Source organism: Ascaphus truei, unplaced genomic scaffold (genome assembly GCF_040206685.1).
Source record: "Ascaphus truei isolate aAscTru1 unplaced genomic scaffold, aAscTru1.hap1 HAP1_SCAFFOLD_623, whole genome shotgun sequence".
Taxonomy (NCBI): Eukaryota; Metazoa; Chordata; class Amphibia; order Anura; family Ascaphidae; genus Ascaphus; species Ascaphus truei.
In genome coordinates, this window is record NW_027456956.1 from 184651 (window position 1) to 192107 (window position 7457).

General features: G+C 43.9%; 1 long non-coding RNA gene across 1 annotated transcript; it reads right to left on the reverse strand.

Annotated features, from left to right (window-relative positions):
• Nucleotides 1-1080: 1080 nt before the first annotated feature.
• Nucleotides 1081-4819, reverse strand: LOC142485698 (uncharacterized). Its single transcript, XR_012798687.1, has 3 exons — nt 4716-4819; nt 2197-2316; nt 1081-1176 (listed from the first exon to the last, which is right to left on the reverse strand). It is a non-coding gene; the product is annotated as an uncharacterized LOC142485698 (long non-coding RNA).
• Nucleotides 4820-7457: the final 2638 nt, after the last annotated feature.

The window sequence follows — 7457 nt, forward strand, 5'->3', positions numbered from 1 at the left end:
GGAGGAGGCACGGTGAGAAACAGGGAGAGACCACAGGAAGATAGAGGGCAACAACTTCCACAAGGTACTTGTATGGGTATAATTGTTTGTATTTTGTGCAGAGGGGGTAATTTCAGATAAAATACAATTCTCCACCCTCTACGAAACAATTCCACTTTGTTCAGTAAGCCAGAAAGTCTTGGTCCCATGTGGACTGAATTTAATGCAAATAAGGTCCTTAATACACAAGTAAAGAATAAAGTTACTTATTCTCTACTGTAAGAAGTGCCACATTGCCCACTATTTGGGTCCTGTGCCCAGATTGTGACCATGCATGGCAGAGGTGAGATTCCCCCAACTCCAATTTGCTACACTCTCCAAGAGAGATAATTGTGATCAGAGGTGGAACTAGGGGAGGGGGTGAGCAGGGTCACTGCCCAGGGAGTAACCTGACTGGGGGCACGGAAATCTCATTTAGTGCATATGTTGCGGCACTGCATTGATTGACCGGTCAATCTGCACTGCTGCCTGTCACAGTGACATCCTGATCGGGCACTGTGATCAGCTATAGCACTGACCCAGGTGAGATAGTTCAGCACTTTACAAGGAGGGAACAGATGTTGTGGGTGACAGATGCTGGAGGTAGGCCAAGACTGTTGGCCAGAGTAACGTGGAGACTTACTGCACTCTGCATGCCCATCCTCTCCCTGACATCAGGGGAAGGAAGTGGCCCTGGGGTGTGTGTAGGTATGCCAGATGTCAGTGTATGCATAAGTAAGTATGCCTGTGTAGTGGGAGGTGTAGGGGCGTTAAGCTGGAGGACTTAAAACAGGCACAAAAGCACATAGATACCTCTGATTATACCGCACCAAATGCTGATAATATCATGCTGTAGCTGCACTTTACAGAAGATGATGCAGATGTCATCATTGGTTGGTGGGTTCATTAAATCAATCCATCATATCATAACCACACTGTGCATATGATGTACTGAATCAGTAACACCAGGAAGACATCTCCATGTTAGGAGTAGAGTTGAAGTTAACAGAATATGTCCAGCACTGTGGTGTGTAGCCCATAAATAATAATTGTGCACATTACCAGAACAACATACTGTCAACTGCAAGATCATTTTGCTGCTTGTAGCGTATGCTCATCCTGAACAGTGTTGTAGTAGATCCGTCTCTTCAGTGTTCACTGCAACAAAAGTAAGACATTGCATTAATATTACAGACGTTTGGGGGCTGAAATCTCACTTCGCTGCGGACAATTTCCCTTTGCATAAGATTCTTGTGATTATGTCAATGATGATCAATAACTGCATCATAACACAGCCGCTCTATACAGAAGATGTACTTGCTCTCAATGGTCATGGAGGTAATACGTCACACAATGTACAGATATAGCAAGGATTATTTCTCCCACTGGTGCATTATGGCATTATGATGGGAAATGTTGTGAGATTCTGCATTATCAGCATCACTGAATCTTTTGGAAATTAAGTGATATTCTATGTTTTAATGCAATATTATGGATGATCAGCCGGTAAAATAATAATAGCTTGCTGTATCTGTAGCCATGCTCTACCCATGATGTGCTGAACCAATGACTGCAGAGAGATTCAGAGTGGTAAACATGACTGGAACGCATCTCTGAATAATGGGCAGCAAAGCAGTGCAGAATAGGAGGTGAAAGTATTTAAAATGGAAGATCCTTAGCAGCTGTGTGGGGAGTAGACAGTACAGACTGACCAAGTAAATGGTAAAAGGAGTAACTTCAACATTACTTGGCTTTGTTCTCCACATTGAAGCTTTCCTCCTCTTTAAATCACTAATACTGATGCCATGTGTAACCTGTACTGAAAGTTATATAATCTACTGGCCTAGATGAAACCATATGATGCAAACAGGATCCATCCCACTCCAGATTCATAGAATTGAACCACCTCAACCTTTCATAACAATCACATAGAACTGCAGCTGTGCGCTACTGCACATGTTCTTGTTATGAATGGTAGTAGATGTGGTCCTTGGGTCTTTACTTCATACTGTAGCCACCCTCTACTCATGATGTATTGAATCAACGAAAACTTGCATGGTTCAGATCACAGGAAGGGGTAGAGTAGAGATGAAAATATTCAATGTGAAACCCGTAGCAGCCGGATTGTGTGGAGTCAATAAAACGACAAATACTAAATGGTAAATGAGAAATATACACATTGCTTATCTGTCTCTGTGTAGTAATTTTCCTTCTCTTCAACTGTCCTTCAAATTTTCTCTTTTGCAAGAAAAGGAACACATGGCTTCAATATTCACTTCTGTTCTGCAGTCATCCCTCCTGAAATAAAAGTTAAGCATTGCATTGTTATTATGTTACTACATACAATAAACCTTGCTCCAAACCATTTGATGCAAAGCAAATCCACCTCCCACCCACAGCTGTGCTCCTTCTAGAGCATGCATGTCAAACTCCAGTCCTCGAGGGTCCCAAACAGGCCAGGTTTTCAGTAGGGATATCCTGAAAACCTGGCCTGTTTGCTGCCCTCGAGGACTGGAGTTTGACATCCTTGTTCTTGAGCTTCTACCACGCAAGTCATCCATGTGAGTGACACTGTACTGCAGTCCTGGTCTGCACACAATCTACTGAATCAATGACATCACACTGTAAAGGCAATCTACAAGATGTATTAGTTGTCCACACTTCCGAAATGTTACTTTTATGTCCAAATCACTTATTCCCATGACCTGATATTTGTATTTGTTATTTATAGGATTGTCACAAAGAGTTGATGAGGTCACCAAATGATAGTATGTAGAGAGAAAGAGAGATCTCAGAACAGAGCCCTGATGTATACCCACAGACAGATCAATAGAAGACGAAGACATGTTAGCAACAGAGATGGAGAATGTGTGACAGGAAAGTTATGATGAAAACCAGGATAGAACTGTGTTACGGATACCAAGAGAGAGTTTAGAATATGAAGGAGGAGAGTGATTGAGAGCATCAAACGCAGCAGATAGATCAAGTAGGATTAGTAGGGAAAAGTGACCTTGGGAATTTGCTTTAAGCACAGTCTGTAGAACGAGCTGTACGAAAGGCAGGTTGTAAAGGATCCAGGAGGGAATGTGATTTAAGAATGTTGACATTCTAGCAATTAGGAGACAAACAGCAGGAGGGATACAGGGCGGTAGTTAGTAAGGCACATAGGGTGTAGGTTGTTTCTGAGAAAAGGGTGACCACTACAGGCTTAAAGTAAGAGGGTAAAGAGCCAGAGAATAGGGAGGAATTGAAGATGTGGGTGAGAGTGGGGACTAAGAGATGCAGTAAGGTGTGAGGGGATACGATCTAGAGGGCATGTGGTAGAGGGAGAAGAGAAGATGATTAGCTTCCAGCTCTGTAAGAGAAGAAAAGGAGTCAAATGCAGAAGGAGAATTAGGTAGAAGGAGAGAAGGGGGAAGGGACAGAAGGAATCTCCTTGTGGGTGGCATCCACCTTGCCTCTGAAGTAGTCAAATGCTTGAGGAGAAGTGAAGGAAGGATGGCAAGTGTGAGGAGAAGGTTAGTGGAGGGAGTCAAATACAGGGAAAAAAAGACAGCGTAAATTAAATTTGAGTGTTGATGAATGTGCAAAAAAAAGTAGTGTGGTTTGGCCACAGAGAGCAGCTTTATACAGGACTGGAGACATTTTTACTGTAGAAAAATCAAATATCAATTGTGTGATTTCCTTCATAGGCATTAAGAACAGCGAGTGGAAGTGTGATGAACATGTTTGGGAATTTAGCCAAGGGTGTGGGCTAGAGGGACAAGTGTGTCAGAGCCTAGAGGGGGCATATAGATAGGAGGATAGCATTGTAAGAGTTAATAAGATTGTTAGTTTAAGCGGAAAGAGAGAGAGAGCAGAGAGGTTAGAGTAGATGTCAGAGGAGAGTTTAATTAAGCAGAGGCAAATCAGTGGGACAGGTAAGATGGGGTGAGGGGAATGACTGATTGTGAATGATGAGAGCAGAAGAGGTCATGTACAACTAGAGCCTTGTTAGTCAGAGAACGGACATTCCAGATGGCATAGGAGAAGGGAAGAGAAAAGTAAGGAAAGGAATGTGGATTACATTAGATAGGTTAACACTCTTAGCAGGGAGGCAGAGGCAGGGAGGCCCGATGTGTATATGAGCAGGTTCAAGATTATAAGAGATATCCCACACATCAGCAAACATAGAAGGAGACACAGAGATAGGTGTAGAGAGAGACAGAGATAGCTCTATGTAGAGAGAGAGGGACGTAGAGAGAATGAGACAGATAGGCGCAGAGAGAGGGGGCGCAGAGAGAGGAGGCGCCAAAAGAGGGGGCGCAGAGAGAGGGGGCACAGAGAATAGGATATTAAAGAGTGCTTTTCATTGAGCAGTGCAGAAATAGCTGCAATAGAGGTCTGTACAAATGGTGCAGTGTGTAGACACATGCAAAGGTAGGGGAAGGAAAGAGGAGAACATGTGGATAAAAGCAGGAGTGTGGAAGTTAGAGAAATTAGAAAAGTTTAACAGAGGAGTGAGGAAACAGCAAGCAGAAAGAACAAGAGAGAGGTTACATTGGGATGACGTTCTGTGGTAAAGAGAAAATGCTAGGAGAGAGCTTTCAAATATTAGAGGACATGAATTGAGGCAGCAAATGTATAAATCAAAACCTGAGGGGGAGGTATAGCACGAAAGCTTGCACAGCAGATTATAGTCTTAATGTTGCGTGTACCTGTCAGGGTAATCAAGAAGTTAAATTCTCACAAGTGCAGAGTTCATGATGAAATGCTGAATCTAGTCCCCCTCCAATTTAATTTTAATATAACTTTTCCATTCTTCATTACTGCAAAAAGCAAACAAAACAAAACCACATTGCATTACTATTTTCAAAATGGATTGAATGGCATATTCAACAGTGACTGTGTGATGCCAATATTCCCCACTCACTCGTAGTGAAGCACATATTGTACTAGTGTTGAAAGTAGGCCGGTAGAGTCAGGTACGCAGTACTGATAAAACAATAAGTGCCCGTCGTAAGTACCAGCTCCGCAACAGTGCGGGCATCACATTAGTGACGTGGATGAACATATATGGATAAGCCCATATTAAGGCATCACGTGACCAGAGCCGTCACTGACTGGGTATACGTAAAGACGCAGGGAGATGCAAGGAAAGGGAGGGAGAGAGACAGGGAGAAGATGTGAAACGGAGGAAGGCACGGATGGAGGGAGTTCTTCCGAGCTTCTGCGGGCCTCTCTCTTTCACTGGTGCATGCCGGGAGCTGGTCCCAACATCCACAAAGTGTGTGTGTATTATTGGTTGTATTTTATGGGGGTAGGAGGGTAGTGTGTATATTGTGTGTGTGGGAGTATTATATTGTGTGTAGAGGTGCAGAGGAGAGTACTAGATTGTGTATCTTGTGTAAGGGTGTTGTGTATATTGTGTTTGGAGCTATAATATTATTGGGGAGATTAGTATTGAGGAGGTATTATAGTGTGTATTGTGGGGAGTATTAGTGTGTGTATTGTTTGTGGGTGACAGATGCTGGGGGTATGCAGCAATCCCTGCACTGAGGTCCGAGGCGGCTCTGCATCGCTCGCACGCACTGTGGACGACCAAGCATGTGCCCATGATAATCATGGCCTTAGAGGGATGAGTGTGTCAGAGCCTAGAAGGGGTATATATATAATGGAGGAGGGAGGAGGAAGGAGGAGGAGGGAGGAGGAGATGATAGCATTGTAAAAGTTAACAAGATAGTTAGTTTAAGCAGAAAGTGAGGAGAGGTTAGAGATAAGGGTAGATGTCAGAGGAGAGAGTTCAATTAAGCTGAGGTATCGAGTAGGACAGGGGTGAGGGGAATGAGAGGTGGTGGATGAGAGCAGAAGAGGTCATGTACAAATAGACCTTGTTAGTCAGAGAGCAGTCATTCCAGAGGGCACGTGAGAAGTGAAGAGTAAAGTGAGACATGGAATGTGGATTACATTAGATGGGTTAATACGCTTAGCAGGGAGGTGGAGAGAGAGAGGCAAGAGGCAGAGAGTGGTGCAGGGGTTGAGGAAGAGATGTTGCATGTACCTTATCAGAACATTAAAGAACATCAATTCACACTGGTGCAGAGTTGATGATGAATCCAGTTCACCTCCAATTCAATTTTAACAGAAATGTTTCATTCTTCATTACTGAAAAAAAAGAAAAGTAAAAAACATTTCATTACTATTTTCAAAATGGATTGAATTCCCCCAACAATGACTATGTGTTACCAATATATCCCTCTCAGTCCCACTGCAGCATATACTGTACCAGTGTGAAAGTAGGAAGGTACACAGTACCGGTAAAACAATACGTGCCGGTACTATGCACCATATGAATTATAAGGGGATGTAAATCTCCCAGTCTCTCTCCATATCCGCAACAGAGCGGGCTCCGGTCAGTGGCATGGATGCCCATATATGGGTATGCTCATATTTGGGCATCCCATGTCACTGACCGGAGCCGGCTCTGAGTATAGGGATATATGCGGAGACGCAGAGGTGCAAGGAAATGGGAGGAGGCACGGTGAGAAACAGGGAGAGACCACAGGAAGATAGAGGGCAACAACTTCCACAAGGTACTTGTATGGGTATAATTGTTTGTATTTTGTGCAGAGGGGGTAATTTCAGATAAAATACAATTCTCCACCCTCTACGAAACAATTCCACTTTGTTCAGTAAGCCAGAAAGTCTTGGTCCCATGTGGACTGAATTTAATGCAAATAAGGTCCTTAATACACAAGTAAAGAATAAAGTTACTTATTCTCTACTGTAAGAAGTGCCACATTGCCCACTATTTGGGTCCTGTGCCCAGATTGTGACCATGCATGGCAGAGGTGAGATTCCCCCAACTCCAATTTGCTACACTCTCCAAGAGAGATAATTGTGATCAGAGGTGGAACTAGGGGAGGGTGTGAGCAGGGTCACTGCCCAGGGAGTAACCTGACTGGGGGCACGGAAATCTCATTTAGTGCATATGTTGCGGCACTGCATTGATTGACCGGTCAATCTGCACTGCTGCCTGTCACAGTGACATCCTGATCGGGCACTGTGATCAGCTATAGCACTGACCCAGGTGAGATAGTTCAGCACTTTACAAGGAGGGAACAGATGTTGTGGGTGACAGATGCTGGAGGTAGGCCAAGACTGTTGGCCAGAGTAACGTGGAGACTTACTGCACTCTGCATGCCCATCCTCTCCCTGACATCAGGGGAAGGAAGTGGCCCTGGGGTGTGTGTAGGTATGCCAGATGTCAGTGTATGCATAAGTAAGTATGCCTGTGTAGTGGGAGGTGTAGGGGCGTTAAGCTGGAGGACTTAAAACAGGCACAAAAGCACATAGATACCTCTGATTATACCGCACCAAATGCTGATAATATCATGCTGTAGCTGCACTTTACAGAAGATGATGCAGATGTCATCATTGGTTGGTGGGTTCATTAAATC